We start from the raw sequence: 22,756 nt of genomic DNA on the forward strand, positions 1-22,756 counted from the left end.
AACAACAAGGGCAACAAAAGGGAAAAAATAGCCTCCAGGAGCAGTGGATTTGTAGTACAGGCACCAAGCCCCAGCAATAACCCTGGAGGCTAAATAAATAAATAATAATAAATAATAAATGAATAGATAAAAATGGAGACACAGTAAGAGTGAGACACCGTTTGCCATTTACGCTAAGGTGTCCTATAGCAATATTATAAGGTGCTTAATAATTTCTATGCAAGCTGGTTCTAGGGTGCGTCTCTGTGCTTTACTTATGTATCACATTCCAAGCTGGGGTAGAAGTAAATACGATACTAAGTACTACAGGAAAGCAACAACTGCTCATTCTTTTTTTTTTTTCCTCCAGGGTTATTGCTGGGCTTGGTGCCTGCACCATGAATCCACCGCTCCTGGAGCCACTTTTTCCCCCTTTTGTTGCCCTTGTTGTTGTAGCCTCGTTGTGGTTATTATTATTATTGCCCTTGTTGACGCTATTCGTTGTTGGATAGGACAGAGAGAAATGGAGAGAGGAGGGGAAGACAGAGAGGGGGAGAGAAAGATAGACACCTGCAGACCTGCTTCACCGCCTGGGAAGCGACCCCCCCTGCAGGTGGGGAGCCGGGGTCTCGAACCGGGATCCCTTCGCTGGTCCTTGCGCTTTGCGCCACATGCGCTTAACCCGCTGCGCCACCGCCCGACCCCCACAACTGCTCATTCTTATAGCAGTTCTTAAAGAAACAAGAGATCTGGGGACTGGGCAGGCTACACCCAGTTGTGGGCACTCATCACTATGTGCAGGAGGAAAGCTTCCCGAGTGGTGATGCAGGTGTCTCTCTGTCTCTGTCTCTCCATTCCTCTCAGTGTCTGGCTGTCTCTATCCAAAAAATAAATGAAGATAATAAAAATCTAAACAAAGATTTAAAAAAAAAAAAGTGAATGGGACCCCTTACTGCACTGGAGGATAATTCTGTGCCTTGGTGACTGCCTCTGTCTCCCTCCCTCTCTCTCTCCCTCTCCTCGTTCTGCCTGAAAAAGTCAACCTTGAATGGTGAAGTATTAACAGTAAAAACAGCAAAAAACTGTAAGCCATTAACCACCCCCAATAAAGAAATTTTTAAAAAATAATAAATAATTTTTAAAAAGTAGTGACTTAGGAGAGGATACTGTGGCTAGGTCATTGGGCATGGAAGCATGAGGCCCTAAGTTTGATCCCTGGCATTGAATATGCCAAAATGATAGTTGTTCTGGCTTGTTCTCTCTCTCTTTCTCTCTCTTCTCTCTCTGTCTCTCTCTCTCCACTAAGTAGATGTTGTTTATTTTAAGGAAAAAAAAAAAACAGTAGAAGATGAAGAAATGGAGATAAGTCTTCAGGAAAATATACTAAAAAGAAAAAAAAGAAAAAAATCGAATCTGAACAGGATTTGGGGAACCCCCAAAAAAATTTTAGGGGATTTATTGTTATTGGTGGTGTTTTTGCAATGGTGACATTACAAGGCATCTGAGTGCTGAGAATAATGGGGGGGAAAGTTTGCGATGGCAGGAAGTGACAACACTTGGTACATAAGTGAGCAGATGGGCCTAGGAGAGTAGGGGCCTCTCTGAAGCGATGAGCAGAGGGGAGGCAAAAGTGATAGGAGATGCTATGTTCAGTGACAAGAAAGTAACGGGTTCCTCTCTGTAGACTTGCTCCTACCCTTCCCCAGTGAATAAGTGGAGTCATTCACAGAGAGCAGGGAGTTGGAAAACGTGTGTAAACTCTGAGTGGAAAGATGTGGAGTCCTTTGCACTGGGAAGGGCTGAATGTCCATTTGTAATTTGTGGCCACAAATGAAAAGAAAATCAACTCTTCCCCACTTTGGTGCTGCTATAGGTTCCTTCCAGACCTTTCTACGCACTTCATTCTGTGACACTCTGCTACTTATGCTCAATTCCTACTCTGTTTACAGTACTGATACCTGAGGCTTAGGCCTACTTAGGCCAAGTAGTTTATATATAGTATTCCATTCAATCCTCACAATAACTTGTAGGGCCTCTATTTTGATGTCCTCTTTTTAAAAATTTTATTAGTGACCAAATGTAGATTTATAAAATATAAGATAGCAAGGGTGTAATTCCACACCATTCCCACCACCAGAGTTCTGTGTCCCTATCCCCTCCACTGGAAGCTACAGTAGCTTTCCCAAGGTCCCAGGGTTGAATATTATTTATTATGGGTTATATTATTTATTTATTTTATTATTATTTTGTTTATTATGGGAATATTATTTATTATGGGTTATATTATTTATTTTTATTATTATTTTATTTATTATGGGTTATATTATTTATTATGGGTCATATTATTTATTATTATGGGTTGAATATTATTTCTGTAACTATCTGTCTTTTGTGGAGTTTTTTGCCTCCAATCACTGCTGCTCAGTGCCTGCACTACAAATCTGCTACTGGTAGCCATGTTTTTCTTTTCCATTTTTGTTTGATAGGACACAGAAAAATTTAGAGGGAAGGAGAAACAGAGAAAGACACCTGCAGACCTGCTTCACCGCCTATGAAGCATCCCCCCTGAAGGTGGGGAACAGGGGCTCAAACCCAGATCTTTGAGCAGGTTCTTGAACTTAGTACTATGTACGCTTAACCAGGTGCACCACTGCCCAGTCCTCATCTGTCTATATTTATATATTTACCCCCATGGTTCCATCTTCTCTTCCTTTCTTTTTTATTGTTTTAAATATTTATTTATTCCCTTTTGTTGCCCTTGTGGTTTTTTATTGTTGTAGTTATTACTGTTGTTGTCATTGTTGGATAGGAGAGAGAGAAAAGAAGAGGGGGGGAAGACAGAGATGGGGAGAAAAAGATAGACACCTGCAGACCTGCTTCACTGCCTGTGAAGTGACTCCCCTGCAGGTGGGAAGCCGGGCCCTTGAACATGGATCCTTGTACCAGTCCTTGAGCTTTCGCACCACCTGCGCTTAACCTGCTGCACTACTGCCCAACTCCCCTTCTCTTCCTTTCTAAGTCATACTTGGTGCCCTCTTTCAAATGAGATTAAGAAGCAGGGTTAAAATGGACTATCTGCTCAAAGTCACCATCTGGTATAATCAAATAACTCCCTATAACATGGTCAGCTCATCCCTGTCATTGGTGTGTCATTAGGTCAGGGAGGTGACTCAACGGTAGAGTGCTAGATTTCAAGTGTGAGACCCCAGGCTCAATCTCTAACCACCCCATGCACCAAAGCAGAAGTCTGGTCTCTCTGTCTCATAAAAACAAGTTGTTGTGACCCCAACAGGAGTTTGGGACTATTAGCATACAAATGACGTCACCCTGAGGTGGGACACACAGAGAAGGGAAGGTATAAAGTACAGGACTTGGAGCAGGTCGGGCTCTTTGGCTGCTGCTGCTTGTCCTGGTCAGATGCAGCTCAGTGGAGGTGCACCAGGTATCCGCCATGGTTACTTCTCCTGGGAACTGAACACGTGTGACTCCGCTAGCTGGTAAACTTTTAGACCCCTCTACAGCCATGAACAAGCTTTACCAGAGCTGATAATTGTTTATCTTATGGGACTAAACTTTTGATAACTATACTCAGACTTTATGGACCTAGTATACTCTTAACCTTTGATGATAAGTGCTTATTTTACCTTTTACCTGTTTCAGCCTAATAAACCTTGTATTGTTTAAACCAGTTCCCAGCTCCCCGCTGTGAATGCTTTCACACGCCAAAGCCCCACAAACCCTTTTTAAGTTAAATAACAACAACAAGTGCCAAAAAAAAATCATGGGAGTTGGGCCGTAGCACAACAGGTTAAGCGCAGGTGGTGCAAAGTGCAAGAACCTGAGTAAAGATCCCGGTTTGAGCCCCCGGTTCCCCACCTACAGGAGAGTCACTTCACAAGCAGTAGAGCAGGTCTGCAGGTGTCTATCTTTCTTTCTCCCTCTCTGTCTTCCCCTCCTACTCCATTTCTCTCTGTCCTATCCAACAACGACATCAATAACAACAACAATAGCCAGTCGGGAGGTGGCGCGGGTTAAGCGCTCTTGGAGCAAAGCGCAAGGACCAGCATAAGGATTCTAGCCCCGGGCTCCCCACCTGCAGGGGCAACGCTTCACAAGCTGTGAAGCAGGTCTACAAGTGTCTTTCTCTCCCCCTCTCTGTCTTCCCCTCCTCTCTCCATTTTTCTCTGTCCTATCCAACAACAACAACATCAATAACCACAACAATGTTAATCAGCAAGGGCAACAAAAGGGAAAATAAATAAATAAATATAAAAATAATAATAACTACAACAACAAAAGCAAGAAGAGGGAATACATATTTTTTAAACATTTAAAAATATTTAAGGAAAGAAGAATTCATTGTGAAACAAAACATCAAACTACTTTTCTCACAGAAGTGCATCTATGTACTTACTTAAATTACCACAGAAAGGGTAATAATTCACTGGTGACTATGATAGATATTAAAATGTCCTAAAATTGCCCAGAGTCCCATTGAGTCTGACAAGTTTTTACAGTGTCTCTCTGTGTTTCAAACTTACATGATTCTATATAGGGCTTAATCCCTGAACCCTGCATGATAATTTCAGAATGCACAACTGGTTTGGATGTGACTGCAAAGCCCACAGAGTGGTTACACATTATTTAAAGAAAAACGTTATGGAGAAACCTCATTGCCTTGTTAAGCTAAAATACCTATGGCAATCAGTGACTAGAGTGGTCACTGGGTGAATTCATGCTAAGAGGTAAAGCTGATCTTTCCCAGAAATCCTGTGTTTCCTAATTCTGTTACTGAAACTGACAGAGATTGAATGATCAGAACTATAGATCTTTTTTTTTCCTTTTCTTTCTTTTTTCTTTTTCTAGTTAAATTTTCTAACCCTATTCACTACCATCATTGGTATAATCATATGCTCTGGAATAAATGACGCTCACTTACATAGAGAAATAAAAATCCCTAGCAATGTAACTGAAAACACCACTGCAAAAGGAACCCTCCTTTTCTTGGGTACCCCCTAAATGGACCAACCAAAGCCTGACTCTCTCACTCATGCTACAGACACTCCACAGTTACCCCCATAAGAGTGATCTCCCTTGTACCAACAAGTAATAAACCCAGTTTGGAATTTGGAATATCCCTGGTGGTCACTGGCTAAAGACATGGACAGTATGTTCAAGGAGGAATTGAAAGAAATTTTATATGCTTTTCATGACACTGAAGTCACATTATCAAACAAGAAACCATGACACTAATACCCTTACATAACATGAATTTAGAAGATCAACTCAATATAATCTGAAAAGAGAAACAATAAAAACATTGACATAAAATAATTTAGATAATAAAACTTTCCCGAGAGAACTAATAAAATACTAATAGAACCAAGAATATGTCCAATAAAATGGCTGTTGCTAGTTAGCATGAAACTCATGTGTCTCCTAGAGTACAGACTACAAAATGCAATGGGAAATTTTTTCATGCAAGATCCCAACAAAGCATCTCAGAATAAATGCCACATAAGAGTAAGAGAATACGGGAGTCAGGTGGTAGTGCAGCAGGTTAAGCGCATGTGGTGCAAAGCGCAAGGACCGGTATAAGGATCCTGGTTCGAGTCCCTGGCTCCTCACCTGCAGGGGAGTCTTCATAAGAGGTGAAGCAGGTCTGCAGGTGTCTATCTTTCTCTCCCTCTCTCTGTCTTCCCCTCCTCTCTCCATTTCTCTCTGTCCTATCCAACAACAAGGACATCAATAACAACAGCAATAATAACTACAACAATAAAACAACAAGGGCAACAAAAGGGAATAAATATTAAAAAAAAGAATAAGAGAATACCTGAGAAAAATGACAAGCTATAGTTTACATTGTATGAGAAAACCTCACTGTCTTAAAAAGAAATGCTTCTGAAAACTCAATATTTATGTCCAACTATGAAAAGTCCTTTTTGCAGTGATTATAAGCACAAATATTGATATAGAAAAACATCTTATGGGGTCTGGGCGGTAGCACAGTGGGTTAAGTGCATATGGCACAAAGCAGAAGGGCCAGCTTGAGGACCCTGGTTCAAGCCCCCAGCTCCCCACCTGCAGGGGGTCACTTTGCAACCAGTCAAGCAGGTCTGTGGGTATCTATTGTTCTCTCCTCCTCTCTGTCTTCCCCATCTCTCTCGATTTCTCTCTGTCCTATCCAGCAACAACAGCATCTATGACAACAATAACAACTACAACAAAAATGCAACAAGGGCAACAAAATGGGAAAAATGGCCTCCAGGAGTAGTGTATTCATAGTGCAGGCACCGAGCCCCAGCGATAACCCTGGAAACAAACAAACAAAAATGCATATTACTACCTACCAAGGTATATATATTATCTTACACCATTAAAATAATAATATGCACCTACAGAATAGGTGTAAGTCCAAAGAGTTACATGTGTATTAGAAAGATACGTTTTCTCTCTTTTTAAAAATTTTATTAGTGACAAAAAGTTCAATATATAAATTCAATATAATACTCATGAAATCATAAATATTTCTGCAATTAAAATTCCTTTAATAGAAAATAAAGTTGAATGGTAGAAAATGTTAAGAGAAAGACATTCAAAACTAAATATGAATACATAAATGAGATGAATACATAACTATGTAATACATAAACAGTGTAAATAATTAAAACAGTATGAACCATGAGGAAGTTAAAAAGCAGAACCATACTACAAAAAATTGACTGTGGGTTAAACGCACAGGGTACCAAGCACAAGGACAGCTATAAGGATCCAGGTTTGAGCCCTGGGCTTCCCACCTGCAGGGGAATCACTTCACAAGCAGTGAATCAGGTCTGCAGGTGTCTATCTTCCTCTCACCCTTCCTGTCCTCCCCCCCCCAATTTCTCTCTGTCCTATCCAACAACAACGATAGTAACAACAATGATAATCAACAAGAGCAACAAAAGAGGAAAAAATAGCAATGCATTGATAGTGCAGGCACTGAGTCCCAGCAATATTCCTAGAGGCAAAAGAAAAGAAAAGAAAAAATAATGACTGTCATGAAAACACCAAATATTCTATAAATGCCATTAGGAAAACTAGTTATTTGGAAAATTGTACTTTATTTCAAGTTATGGACAAATTGCTGATGTTAAATGTAAATAAGCACATAATCCAAAAGCTTTTAAAAGAAGATATAGACAATAATCTTGAAGACTGGTTCACTTAACCATAGCCTTTTTGGCTACTATCAGGCCACCCCATCACCTGGGCCCTAGACAGGGAATCCTTGGATTTCCCCATAGACTCATTAGTCTAGACCTCTAATAGATCCCTCTCTCTACCATCACTGGACACACACATTGGGAATGTGATCATAAACCCCTTGCTAGGATCTTGTTAGGATCTTACTATGAACCTCCAAAGGGAGGAGGCTGGGTCATCCTACTCTGCCACTTGGGGAAGTATGGCTCTGAGGTGAGTGCAGCCTAGAATGTTCCCAGCTATGACCCTAGACTGCAAGCTCAAACTGATAGGGACTCAGAGGTCACACAGGGTCCTGTACTAAATATGAGTAGATATGGGTCCCAGGTTAGATCGATGTGGTAAACAGTTAATGGCAATTACGTATTTCCTTCAAGTTGTTGAGCAACTTTCTCCTCTAATCCTACTTCCTAGTTCTTTTCTCAACTCTGTAACTGTCTTCCCAGACAATATTTCTAGCCCACCGCCCCCCATGTTAGCTATCAAGTTCAAGGGAATATTACTAAGACATAGGCTCCTAAGAACATATCTAAAATAGACTTCAGAGCTACCTTCCAGCCTATGGTCCCTACTTTCACCTTTCTGGTTCCTGTTTATTAAACATTTTGTTCTGCTTTCCATCTTAATGTCTTTCAGTCACCAAATTCCAAATGCTACTATAATTCCATCTTGATTTTCCTAGGCAGATGATCTCACCAATGCTTTCTGAAACCTCACCTCCTCAGAGCTTTACTCCACTAGGGAAGGATAGAAATAGACTGGGGGTATAGATCCATCTGCTAATGCCTATGTCCAGCGGGGAAGCAATTACAGAAACCAGAACCCCCACCTTCTTCACCCCAGAAGGAATTTTGGTCCATATTCCCAGAGGAGTAAATGATGAGGGAAGTAAACCAGAGGGCTCTGTGTCCCCATTCCACCAGGACCCAAAGCATTTGTTACTATAAATCTTGTTTTTATACTATCTATGAGGGAAGTGAATCTGGAAAACATCAGAGGAATCCAGGCAGTTTTTCTCTTATCTGAGAGAAGAGAAAAAAAAAAAAAAGGAAAGAAACCCAGAAGTAGTAGTAGGTGTAAGTGTGACTTAGAAAGGAAGTGAAGGCAGGACAAATGGAAAAAAAATGGGGTGGGGGGGAAACAGACATAGAGAGATAGATAGGTAGGTAGGTAGATTAGATAGATATATAGATAATTAGATAGATAGGTAGATAGATAGATAGGCAGATAGATATATAGTTACAGAATCAGCCCGTAACAGCAACTTCGGAAGAACTATGACCATTTTCCAAAGGAGAGGATGGGGATACAGAACTCTGGTGGTTGAAGCCATGTGGAATTATACATACCCCTATTATAATTACAAAAAAAAAAACTTAACAATTTTATAAATCAATATTAAATCACTAATAAAAATAAATAAATAACAATCTTGGAAAGTACAAAGTACATATACAAAGATGATTTGACATGTCTATGTAAACTTTAAATCTGAATTTCAAAAATAAAGGCTAGAAAAATTTAGGTGCAGGTGCTTACTCAGCTGGGAGAGTACACTCATCACCAAGCATAAGGACCTGGGTCAGAGCCCTGGAACCCTATGGAAGCACCAGAGATGACACCATGTGAGGTCCCATAGATAGTGGATGGGTGCTATGATGTTTCTCTTTTGTTTCTGTTTCTTTTTCCCATCACCCCTCCCCATCCCCATCTGAAACAAATAAAATGAAAAAGTAGGTCCAGCAGCAATAGAACTGTGCATGTGGGAGGCACAAGTACCACCCAAAGAATGTAAAAAAAAAATAGATAAAAGTAGAAAATGTGTAATGTTAAAGTGGAATTAAACTGTATATATCTGGGGGCTAGAGGATAGCCTATCACCTAGAGCATGCATACCCACCAAGACATCAGGGGAATTCCAGCATTCCCTATCTGTCTGTCTGTCTATCTATCTATCTATCTATCTCTCCCTTTCTCTGAAATAAAAAGAAAGAAAAGGTCAGCATAAATGTGGTAGGCTCACACATATACAAGGCCCTAGCTCTATAAAAGAACATATATAAGTTATAAACATCAGTATTAAAATATGAGCACTCTCAGACCACAGTGGAATTAAACTAACACTTAACAATCAACAAAAGACTAGTAATAGTCCCAACAGTACACTTCTTAACAACTTCTGGGTCAAAGAGGAAATAAAGGAAGAAATCAAAATGTTTTGAGAGTTCAATGAAAACGAAAACACAAGCTATCAAAATATTTGGGACACAGCTAAGGCAGTACTGAGAGAGAAGTTCATAGCTATACAAGCACACATTAGGAAACAAGAAAAAGCACAAATAAACAGCCTGATTGCACATCCTAAAGACCTAGAAGAAGAACAAAGGAACCCTAAAGCAACCAGAAGGACAGAAATCATTAAAATATGAGCACATTAATGGTAAATTTGACAAAGGGCAGGAGACTTGCCACCTATAAAGACAGAAAGAACACTTAAGACTGATAATACCCAGCAATGTCAGAGATACTTCAAAAAAAAAAAAAGAGCAATTCTCATTGTTTTGTTGGGAGTATAAAGACTACAAGGGCTACGGACATAGCATGATTTTGCAAAAGACGTTCATACCTGAGTCTCTGAGCTTCTGGGTTCAGTCCCTAGTACCACCATATATGAGAGCTGAGCAATGCTCTAGTATCTGTCTCTCTGTCTCTGCCTCTAGCTTTCTCTCTCTGATTAAAAGAAAATGGCATCAAAGTTTAATTCTAGATAGGATTATCAATGATCTTTTTAGAAATGATTACCAATGATATCAGCAACAGATATGGTACTGCTGTCATAATACGTCCTTAAAATTAGGACAAATTATAGATTTAATTGGTTTATCAAAATTACATTTGCTAATTTCAGTTGGTTAGTTACTTCCTTCCTCAACCACCCCTACTGCTCTCACATTTGAAAACGAGTTTTGAGGGCCAGACAGTATACACCTGGGTAAGTGCACATGTTACCATAAGCAAGGGACTAGGTTCAAGCTCCCAGTCCCCACCTGCAGGTGGAAAGCTTCAGGAGTGGTAAAGTACTAGTATAGGTGTCTGTCCCTATCTGTCTCCTCATTCCCTCTCAATTTCTGCCTCTATCCAATACAATAGATATGGTAGTTCAACTGGTGGAATATGTACCTCAACATGCTTAAGAGCCCTGATACCACATGGAAATACCACATATAGCAAGCGCCAAGATGAAAATTCGTGAATGGTGGAGTGGTGCTTGGTGTCTCTCCTCTCTCTGTCTGCTTCTCTCTCCTTCGCAATATTTTTATACATGAAATGAAATGAGGAAAAAAAGTCCTCCCGGAGTGATGGAGTTGTGCAGTTATGACGCCCTGATGACAATATGTGTGAATACATTTATATGTGGATGCACATGTAAAAATACACACAAAAATTTTTATTATATGAACCAGATTATAAGACAGAAAGGTCAGACTTTCACAGTGTACAAAACATTCAAGAATTCTGAGCTATTGCAAATACCACTCTAAATGAATTTCATCCTGGGGAAGTGTGGAAATGTTCCCTTGTGACAATAACAATCCTGCAAACCAACATTTCCTTAATAAAATGATATTGTAATTGAAAAAAGTAGGAATTTCAGGTCCTGGAACATAATGGCAGAGGAGGACCTAGTGGGGGTTGCATTGTTAAATGTGGAAATGTTATACATGTACAAACTATTTTATTTTACTGTCAACTGTAAACCATTAACCCCCCAATAAATAAATAAAAAATAGGAATTTCAAATCTCCCATAAAACAACAGTCTTTAGAAACATGTTATGACTCTAGGAATCAAGGCCTTGGAACTATTTTTGCAGTTCTGAGAATAGTCAGTGATGATACAGCACAAAATGCAGACAAAAAAAATAGACACATAGTTTTGTCAGTGTTTCCTTTTTATAAATACAATTTAAAAAAAAAAAAAAGAATATTTATAGCAGCATTATTTACAGCAGCTGAAAGTGGACACAAGTCAATTATCCCTCCATGAGTAAGTAGAAACAAAAGGTGGTTGGTTCATAGAAACAGAGGAGTGTTATTCTTTGATCTAAAGAATCAAAGACTAAGGGGGCTGGGTGGTGGTAGTACACCTGCTTAAGCATACATCTTACCATGCGCAAGGATCTAGGTTCAAGCCCCAGTCCCCACCTGCAAGGGAGAAGCTTCACAATTGTGAAGCAGTTATGCAGGTGTCTCTTTATCTCTCATTCTCTATCTCCTCCTTCCATCTCAGCTCCTCTGTCTCTAGACAATGAATAAATAAAAAGATTTATTAATTTTTTTTAAATAAGAAAAAAAAGAATAGGGGCCTGGAAACAGCCCACCTGATAAGAGTTCCTGCCCTGTTATGCACAAAGCTCCCAGTTCAGGCCTTGGCATCATGTGGGAAGCCAACAGTGTAAATGGAAGAGCCACAGACCATGAAGGAGATATGGTGTCTCTCCTCTCTGCCTGTCCTTCTCTATGTATCTGAAGTAGTAAAAAGAATGAAAAAAATGATCCTAAGAATTGCGGAGTCATACAGATGCAAGTCTCCAGTGGGATATGCACACACAGAAATAACAAACTTTCTGGCAAAACTTTAAGTGATGAAGGGGGAAGATATTGCAGATATGTCTAACCCAGCCCCAGGCTCATGCAGGTGGCACAGCAAGTGAACAGCAGAGCCAGATGAGAGACCGAGCTTCCTGGATCCTTGCACAGGGTTTCCTCTAAGATAGATAGATGTCTCGGAAGCAGATCCCAGGCATGCCCTATAAACCACTTTAACAAGTAAACCACTATGGGGCCAGGTGGTGGTGAACCTGGTGGAGTGCACATGTTACCATGCAGAAGGATCTGGGTTCAAGCCCCCAGTCCCCACCTACAGGAGGGAGGCTTTGTGAGTGGTAAAGCAGTGCTGCCGCCCGCCCCAACCCCGCGTGGTTTAAGGAGTAGCTGCAATCAGACCTTCACTTTCCCCATGCAACTATTAAACACAACATGAGACCGAATGGACACATAATCCACACCTGAAAAAAATCCACAGTCTCAGGTAGGTGCAGACCGGCGCTGTTGGGGAAACTGAAGTGGGTTGGAAGACACGGTTGGTCAAAACATGAGCTCTGGGCTGACGGCACTCTGCACGTACCCGCGCCATCTTGGACAGTAACGCAGTTAGCAGACCTCCCCCTCCCTCCCCCACCCTGGAAGAAAAGAAATTGGAGCTTAAAACTTCTCAGTCTTTGACTCGGGGTTCTGTTCGATTTTGTTTTTTCTCAGTCTGAATTTAAGACAAAGACAAAACTCAGCCCACAAGGTAGCCCAAAACACCCCTCCCCCCATCCGCCACTGCAGATTCAAATAAGTGGAAAGCAAAGACCACAAAAGCACCACCTGCTGGCCAATATAACCAACACCATACACGCAAAAGCAAAGAGGCAGAAAGTTAAATAGCATGTCATATCAAACAGAGAAAAGCAAATCAGGTGAAATCCAAGAAATTCCATATACAGAGAGTCTATCAGAAACAGACTATAGAAATATGATGAGAACTTTACAAGAATAGAAGCAAGAGTTGAAAGAGCATTTTTCTTTGGAATTTGATAATAGAAGCTCCAAAAAAAAAAAAAGAAGAAGAAGAAGAAGCTACAAAATGTGAAAGAACTCAAAGCAGAGTTCACTAAGCAGTTAAACAGCATGGAAGAAAATTTTCAAACAGAACTGAGAACTGCAAGGACTGAAAGACATCTTTAGTGCAGTTCAATCTCAGGTAGAAAGCTTAGGTAATAGACTCACACATGCAGAAGGAAGAATTTCCAGTCTAAAAGACACAATTAGCCCACTCTTTCAATTCAAAGATGAGGGTGAGGAAAGGTTTAGAAAGAATCAAGCTACTCTCTGTCAAATTGCAGATTCCTTAAAAAGGTCAAATATAGGAGTTATAGGGATACCTTAGGAAATAGACTGGGTCAAAGGTCCAGAGGTAATTTTCAGAGAAAATTTAGATGCAAATTTCCCTCACCTAGGTAATCCTCAGAGAATACCTATTTTGGAGGCAGATCGATCACCAAGGTTCACAAATCCAAAATGACCAACACCAAGGCACGTTATTGTAAAATTATTAAAACTCAATGACAAGGAGAAAATTTTGCAGGCTACTAGGAAAAGGAAAGAAGTTACATATAAAGGGAGAAATACCTGACTTTCATCAGACTTTTCCTTACAAACCCTAGAGGCAAGGAGAGAGTGGAATGACATATTCAAGGCACTAAAGGAGAGGGAATTTCAGCCACAAGTTTTGTATCCTGCAAAATTATCTTTCAAGTATGAGGGATAAATAAAGGTATTCCCAAATACTCAAAAACTAAAGGAATTTGCCATAATCAACCCCACCTTACAAGAAATATTGAATGGAATCTTACAGGAAAGGAGGAAGCAAAGGAACACACGTTCTCAGCAAGGTGAACAGCAGTAGACTAGAAACAAAAACACAGTAAAATAGGAAAGAACAACAAGCAAATAGGGGAGGGAATTAAAAGACAAAGAAGCCTTATTAAATGTTTGTTAATCAAGATCAACTTAAAAAAGACTTTTCAAGATACAGAATGCTAGTTAACGACAGGGTAACAACAAAACAAAACAGGGAACAGAGATTTGCAGAGAACACAAGAAAAATCAGTAAGGCATTCACTATAGAAACTCATCCACCGCGTGAAGCACAAAGAAAGGTGGAAGGATCTCAGTTCTAGCCCCCAGCTCCCCACATGCATGGGAGTCGCTTCACAAGTGGTGAAGCAGGTCTGCAGTTATATATCTTTCTCTCTCCCTCTCCGTCTTCCCCTCTTCTTCCTGTTTAACAACAATGACATCAGTAACAGCAACAATAATAACTACAACAACAATAAAAAACGGCAAGGGCAACAAAAGGGAAAATAAATAAATACCTTTAAAAAAACAGAAAAAGAAACTCATCCACTTACTGTCAAATGTAAAACATTAATTCCCCAATACAGAAATTAAAATTAAAGAAAAGAAAAGAAAAAGAAAGAAACTCATCCACACAGTAGATTAGATAGAAACAAATGGGCAAAGAGTCAACAATTTAAAATGAACTTAAAACAAAAGTTAGAATGGACATAAGTAAACCACATATATCAATAATCAACTTAAATGTGAGTGGCCTAAATTCACCTGTCAAAAGATTAAGAGTGGCTAAATGGATTAAAGAACGGGATCCACCCATTACACGTCTTCAAGAAACACACAAAGAAAAGACAAACGGAAACTGAATATAAGAGGTTGGAGCAAGATGTGCCAAGCTAATAACTCACAAAAAAGGGCAGGGACAGCTATCCTATTCTCTGATAAAATAGAATTTCTGGCAAAGAAAGTAATCAAAGATAGAAAAGGACATTACAACAGGAATCGGGTGGTAGCACGTGGCACAAAGCGCAAGGACCAGTGTTAGGATCCCCAGTTCAAGCTCCTGGCTCCCCAGCTGCAGGGGAGTTGTTTCACAAGCCGTGAAGCAGGTCTGCAAGTGTCTATGTTTCTCTCCTCATCTCTATCTTCCCCTCCTCTCTCCATTTCCCTCTGTCCTATCCAATAACAAGGACATCAATAATGACTACAACAATAAAAAACAAGGGCAACAAAAGGGAATAGATAATAAATAAATATTTAAAAGAAAAAGAAAAAAAGAAGATAAGGACATTACATAATGGTTAAAGGTTCAATCCAACAAGAAGATATAACCATCATTAATATATATGCCTCCAACTTAGGAGCACCCAAATATATAAAACAAACACTTAACTAAATTCAAGGAAGGCATTGACAGCAACACAATAATAGTAGGAGATTTCAGCACACCACTCACAGCAAGAGACAGAACATCTGGACAAAAATTCAATAGAGAAACAGCAAACTTAAATGAAACCATATATGAAATGGACCTAGTAGATACATACAGAACTTTCCATCCCAAAAGTAATGAATACACATTCTTCTCAAGTACACATGGAACATTTACAAGGATTGACCATATGCTGGGCCAAAAAGACAGTCTAAACACATATGTATATTAAAATTATAATATGCATCCTCTTAGACCTTGACGGCATGAAACTAGAAATCAAAAAAAAAAAAAAAAAAGGAAAAGAAATTTCCCCAATGCCTGGAGACTAAGCAATATGCTGCTGAACAATAAATGGGTCATTGAAGAGATCAAAAAAGAAATTAAGAATTATCTTGATACCACTTTAAATTAATAAACCAGTTACCAGACCCTATGGGATGCAGCAAAAGTAGTGCTGAGAGGGGAGTTCATAGCAATACAGGCCCACATTAATAAACAGGAGAAATCACTAGTAAACCATCTAACAACCCACCTCAGTCAACTGGAAGTGGAGCAACAAAAAGAACCAATGGTCAGCAAGAGACAAGAAATAGTCAAAAGCAGAGTAGAAATCAATGAAATAGAAAACAAGAAGACCATTAGAAAGATTAATGAAACCAAGAGTTGGTTCTTTGAAAGGATAAATAAAATAGATAAGCCACTAGCTACACTCACCAAGAGAAAAAAGAGAATTCTATGGTAAAACCACTCAAAAATGAAAGAGGAGATACAACAGATTGAGGTAGAGATTCAAAAGATTATGCAAGAACACTATGGACACCTGTATGGAACCAAATTTGACAACTTAGAAGAAATGGACACATTCCTAGAGTCATACCCACTACCAACCTTGACACAAGAGGAAGTAGATAAACTTAACAGGCCAATCACTAGTAAAGAAATTGAAACAGTAATCAAAAGCCTACCCAAGAATAAAAGCCTGGGTCCTGATGGCTGTACTAATGAATATTACAAAACATTCAAAGAAGAACTAACACCCATCCTCCTCAAACTCTTCGAGAAAATAGAAGAAGAGAGAACACTCCCAAATACATTCTACGAGGCTAACATCACCCTGATCCCCAAATCAGGAAAGGACCCCCCAAAAAAAGAAAATTATAGACCTATATCCCTGATGAATATCGATGCAAAGATCCTCAACAAAATCTTGGCTAATCAAATACAACAATATATTAAGAGAATAATCCACCAAGATCAAGTGGGATTCACCCCTGGGAAACAGGGATGGTTTAATATCCGTAAGTCAATAAACGTAATACACTATATCAACAAAAGGAAAGATAAAAATCACATGATTCTATCAATCGATGCAGAAAAGCATTCAACAAGGTACAACACCCATTTATGATAAAGGCCCTTGAGAAACTGGGAGTGGAAGGAAAATTCCTTAACATAATAAAGGCTATATATGGTAAGCCCACGGCTAACATCATAGTCAATGGGGAAAAATTGAAAGCTTTTCCCCTAAAATCAGGAACTAGACAAGGGTGCCCACTCTCACCACTTTTATTCAACATAGTCCTAGAAATCCTTGCCATAGCAATCAGACAAGAAAGAGATATCAAAGGAATACAAATTGGAAAGGATGAAGTTAAACTCTCATTATTTGTAGGTGATGTGTTTATATACCTAGAAGACCCCAGAAACTCTGCCAAGAAACTACTGGAAATGATCAATAAATTCAGTAAAGTAGCAGACTACAAAATCAGTACCCATAAATCCATGGCATTTCTTTATGCAAAAGTTAGGTCAGAAGAAATGAAACTGAGGGAAGCAATACCATTCACAATTGAACCCAAGATCAAGTATCTAGGAATAAAATTGGAAGCAACCAAAATGTTCCTCCACAGATGATTGGTTAAAAAAGTTATGGGACATATACTCAATGGAATATTACTCAGCAATAAAAAAGATTCTTTTACATCCATTGGGATAAAATGGATGAAACTTGAGAACATTATGCTTAGTGAAATAAGCAAGGAGGTAAAGGAAAACTATAGGATGGTCTCACTCATCTGCAGAATTTAGAGAACTGAACACACATACATAAAATAAACAACCAGACACAGTACAACCCATATTTAAAGTGGGAACACTATTGTGATTACCTAGGGGGGAGGGGGGAGGGTACAGGCTTTCAGTGGCAGGGAAGATGTGAAAATCTAGTCTTATCACTATTTAGTCCTGTCAATAGCAATACAACATGTGGGATAGATTTAATATCTCAAGTTCCCCAACTGCCTAGACTATAGCCCTAAACACAAATATTAGCTCTTGCTAATATTTATCTTAGATTTTCAAAATTATAATACTCTGATAAAAGTATTAATTGTTTATGGGTCTCTAACAGTGTATAGGAAAATAAAGTTCTGCAAACATCTAAATCAAGATAGATCATTCACATCATAGTGAAGTTAAGTATAATAACACAGATACTTAGCCCCCCCAACTAATCTGGCTATAATAATTAATTATTGACATTTTAACTTTCTCTAAGACTATAAGAAACCCCTTTCATCCTCTTTAAGACCTGCATTTCTCCTAGTCCTGGTACCTCTAGGATATGCACATACTTATTGAAATTCCTTTTCTATGATTCCTTACCACCATACCAACCCTGTCAACTTTAACTAAATTGTTACAAGTAGCGCCACCCCACATTATGCTGCTATTGAAATCCTACTGTGGACTGTAACCTGAGATACCAGCCTGAGAAGTCAACCTGGCAACTCTTCAAATCTGGTGCTCCACTCTGACACCACACTCTCAGGCAATTCTCATCCAACCTCAGGTTATTACCAAACTCAAGCAGAACTATTATAGTTGTATGCCCCCAGGAACATGCCTAAAATGGTTTCCCTAGCTTTCTTCTACCCTAAAATCCCTAATCTCATCTGCTCTGATCCTACTTTCTGGTTCCTGTTCATTAACCATCTTGTCTCAACTTAGGTCACGCCACCTTCCAGACACCAGGCTGCAAATGCTACCATGACTCCACCCCAACTTCTCTGGGAGATGATCTCACCAAAGTGTCCTGGACCCTCACATCCCCAGTGCTCTAGTCCTCTAGGGAACGATAGAAACAGGCTAGGGGTATGGATTGACCTGTCAACGCCCATGTTCAGTGGAGAAGCAGCTACAGAAGCCAGAACTCCTACCTTCTGCTCTCCATAAACAACCTTGATCCATACTCCCAGCAGGGGAGAAGTGATAGGATGGAGATAAAGGGACTTTGTACTCCAGCTCCATCAGCACCCAGAGAGAGAGAAGGAAAAGGAGAGGGACATGTGGAGGTAGCTTTGATGTCATGAGTGGTTTATAGGGAAAGAGAGGATTGAATCAGGAAAAGAAGGGGTAACTTTGTATAAATGTGGACAGATAGTTGTAGAGAAGATGGTCAGCCCATGTCTACAACTTTAGGGGAACTATGGTGGATTGCAGTGGGGAGAGTAAAGATTCAGAACTCTGGTGGTGGGAATGGTGTGGATTCAAACCCCTGTCGACATGTAATTCTGTAATTTAAAATATATATATAAAAACTATGGGGTGGAGGGGAGGGTTCAGGTCCTGGAACATGATGGCAGAGGAAGACCTACAGGGGGGCTGAACTGTTATGTGGAAAACTGAGATGTGTTACACATGTACAAGCTACTGTATTTTACTGTTGACTATAAACCATCAATCCCCCCAATAAAGAAAAAATTTTTTAAAATGGAAAAAATCTCTCTCTCTCTCTCTCTCTCTGTCCCCTTCTCCACCTCCACCTCCTTTCTCAATTTCTCTGTCTCTAGCCAATACATAAATATATTTTAAAATGAGAACCGCCTTAGTGGTCAGGCAGTAGTGCACCTGGTTGAGGGTACATTACAATGTGCAAGGACCTGGGTTCAAGCCCTCAGTCCCCACCTGCAGGAGGAAAGCATCACGAGTGGTGAAGCAGTGCTTCAGGTGTCTCACTCTCTCTCTTCCTCTTTATATCTCCCTTCCTTTAGATGTCCGGCTGTCTCTATCAAATAAATAAGTACTTTTTTTTGGTATTTTTTAACCAGAGGACTGTTCAGTTCTGGCTTATGGTGGTGTGGGGGATTGAACCTGGAACTTTAGAGCCTCAGGCATGAGAGTCTGTTTGCATAACCATTATGCTCTACCTCCGCCCACTTTTTTTTTTTTGAAACCACCTTAAAGGCCAGGAGGCTCACTTTCAGAGTAGTATTTGTAATTCCTGGCCTGATCTACCAGCCACCAAGGGCACCAGCGAAACAAACTCAGAACATCCATCAGTCCACCACCCTTTTTTTTTTATTGACAACTCTCTTATTAATTGCTTTTCATTGCTGATTTACCTCAAGTGGGAAAATCACATTGTCAGCACATGGCTCTAATCTTAGAAAAGCATGCCGTTCAGATTGTGACAGCTGGCCTGTTTGTTTGTCATGTGTAAAAGAAAGTGATGGATCGGATGCCGGCAATTGAGGGCACACTGACAAAGACAGATCAACAGCCCTTTCTAGAAGTGGCTTCAAAGAGTAGTTTGCAAAGCAGAAAACCAAGAAAAGTAGGCAGTCAGAACTTCTTTTTTTGCAATAGTTCACCACACAGAGTTAAACTGAGAGAGTGTTGAGCGATGTAGAAAGCAATTCAGTACAGCACAGTGATCAAGATGCTCTCCAGCTACACAGACTTGGCTTTAAGTCCACTCTCTGGCTTCTAAGCAGCAAGTTGCTTTGTTGGTTTCTTTCACTTTCTGTGTTTTTGTCTTTGCTTTAAATTAATAGTGTTGTCCACCTTCCCTCTCAATTTCTCTGTCTCTAGCCAATACATAAATATATTTAAAAATGAGAACCACCTTAGGGTCAGGCAGTGGTGCACCTGGTTGAGGGTACATTACAATGTGCAAGGACCTGGGTTCAAGCCCTCAGTCTCCACCTGCAGGAGGAAAGCATTACGAGTGGTGAAGCAGTGCTTTAATATCGTTGTCTTAGCATGTATAAGCCAGCCCATCTCAAAGCCTTTTTCGCAGGGTCTACTCTATAGGATGTATGCGCTTAATGATATCTAAAATATTTTGAGGGGGTAGAGAGATAGCTCACACATGGAAAGGCCCAGATTTGAGTCCTGGCAAGACTTGGCAATGCCATGGCATTAGGAGAAACTCTGGCACTATGGTACCTCTCCCTATGATCCCTCCCTCTCCCCCCTCACCTCTCTCTCTCTTTCCATATATATCTGAATGAAAAAGATCAACTAAGGAATGATGAAACCATAAATGTGTGAAGTCCTGGCACTGGTATAATAACTATAATAATAACTAAACAGTACCTTTTTATTTTATTAATTGTTGGTCATCACCGGGGCTTCATTGATCTTTTTCATCTAGATGGAGAAAAACAGAGGCAGAGGTAGGGGGAGAAATCACAGCACCAAAGCTTTCCCCAGCATAGTGGGAGCCAAGCTCAAACCTGGATTAAGAACATGAAATGTGTTCCAATGCTCAAAGTCCCAGGTTCAAGCCCTTAAGTCATCACCTGCAAGGGGTAAGTTTCACAAGCAGTGAAGCAGTGCTGTTTCTCTCTCTCTCTCCCTCTCTCTCTCTCTCTCTCTCTCTCTCTCTCCCCTCCTCCTCCTCCTCTCCTCCCTCTCCATTTTCCCTCTCCTTCTCAATTTCTTTTTCTCTATACAACAAATGAATAAAATAAAAAAAATTAGACTATGGCAAGGCAGGCACCCTCCCTAGGTGAACTAGTTCATTGGTAGTTCACTGGCCCTAATTTGTACAGTGATTTCACTATCTCTGGCAAGAGGAGAACTGAGCCACGAAGAGTATCCTGGAAGAAACATGGGTCTGAGTCAGGGGAAGCCTTTGGTTAAATCCTGGTGTGAATAGCAAGACCTTGGGATAGTTACTGAACCACTGTAAGTTTCTCTCTCCCTCCAAATCCCCCCTTCCCTATCAATTTCTCTCTATCTCTATGCAATAAATAAAACATTAAAAAATAATTGAGACTAGAAAACAATCTTTAAAAAAAATAAAACGTTTACTACAATATTCTACCACTTGAAATAAAAGTGAGTTCTTAGACTTCGGTTCTTCTGCTTGATTCACATTAAAACGCAGATCGCAAATACCATTTCATGTAAATATGCCAGACAGAGGTAGGAAGGAGGAATGTAATAGCTGACAGGTTGCACCACCTTTGGAAAAAGTTGAAATGGCTTATCTTTCCTAGAATTGGTTCTATAAAAGTCAAGAACTAGAAAACTCCCTGTTACAGCAGGAAACAGCATGACTGGACCGTTATCTCCAAGTTGAATCATTCTTGCAATGGTCTCTCCATGTACGTGCAACCTGCAAGTCCAACAAATGTTTATGGAATCACACAGGGGCTGCGTGATGGAAAACCTGAGCATATTTTTTCTTGTTTTTTTTTTTTACAACTACTCTGGAAATCATTTAAGAAAAAAATCATCCTGAACTTTTTATAGCTAATCTTCCCATCCTATAGGCTAAGCATACAATACGTATTCAATAGATAATCATTACTTGATCTCTACTGGTCACCTACAAACATGAAAGTGAAACAACAAACATATTATATTTCACACTGTGATTTATCAGTTGCAAATATAAAGGTGGGGGGGTGAGGAGGGGGAGGAAATTGCCATGAGTATGAAGGTCACCCTGCTAGGGAAAAAGATGTGTAGCACTCAAAAGACACAGTGTTCCTATTTGTTGAAATGACAGTTTCTGAAATCAAGGTTTACCAAATAGGTCTTCTTTGTTTCCTCTTTAGTACAGAATGGGGGTGAAATCTTTGACAAGCTATTCAAAATGTTAGAGTTCCTCCGCCCCTGATTCTTTTCTTCTTTTTTAAAAATCCTTTGAGCATAATCTACTTAGTCCCCAACCCTAAAGCGCCTCCCTAATAGTGGCTGGGGGAGCGCTCTGGAAAGCCCTAGCTGAACACTTAGCGGAACTTGTTCTCCACATGGTCTTTTTAGGAGCTTCTGGGGCGCCTGGATGCCTCCTTCTCCTCCCTTGTTCTTCTCAGCGCCTGGAACCGAGTGGAGGCTGGAGAGATTCTCCCGGGCTGGAGGAGAGGCGCTGACCATGGTGCTGGCCTCCGAGGTTGAGACGCGGGCGCCCAGGGCGCTCCACGAGGTGCGGCAGCAGAGCATGCAGGGCGCGGCCCGGAACTGCGGATCCCTCCAGACACCCCGACACCGCGACACCCCCCCCCCGACCCCAGAGGAGCCCGCGGGCCTGCATGCCAACCCTCCACTGCACGCTCCGAGCTGCATCAAAAAAGGGTGGGGCACCCAGGCACAGCTGCAACGGGAAGCCTCCCAGAAGGATGTAAGAAGAATGGATCCTCGGCCCAGCCTCACCCCATGCGACCCCCTACAAGGGGACAGCCCCCCCTTCCTGCTCCTCCAGCCCCCCACCTCCCAGGCCAGGGGAGGCTCCCGCAACCTTTGTGGGGGCGCGGCCGAACCCCGCCTCTCCACACCTCGCACGAAGGGGCGGGCAGGGCGGGGTGCGAGTGCAGATGCGATGGGCAGGACTGCGGGCGTGCCA

The 22,756-nt window shown here is 40.6% G+C and overlaps 1 protein-coding gene across 1 annotated transcript in view; it reads right to left on the reverse strand.

Moving 5' to 3' along the window:
• DPYSL2 (dihydropyrimidinase like 2) overlaps positions 1–22,756 on the reverse strand; it is a 150,742-nt gene that overhangs the window by 127,543 nt on the left and 443 nt on the right. The window lies entirely within an intron of this gene.

This window comes from Erinaceus europaeus, chromosome 19 (genome assembly GCF_950295315.1).
Source record: "Erinaceus europaeus chromosome 19, mEriEur2.1, whole genome shotgun sequence".
NCBI lineage: Eukaryota > Metazoa > Chordata > Mammalia > Eulipotyphla > Erinaceidae > Erinaceus > Erinaceus europaeus.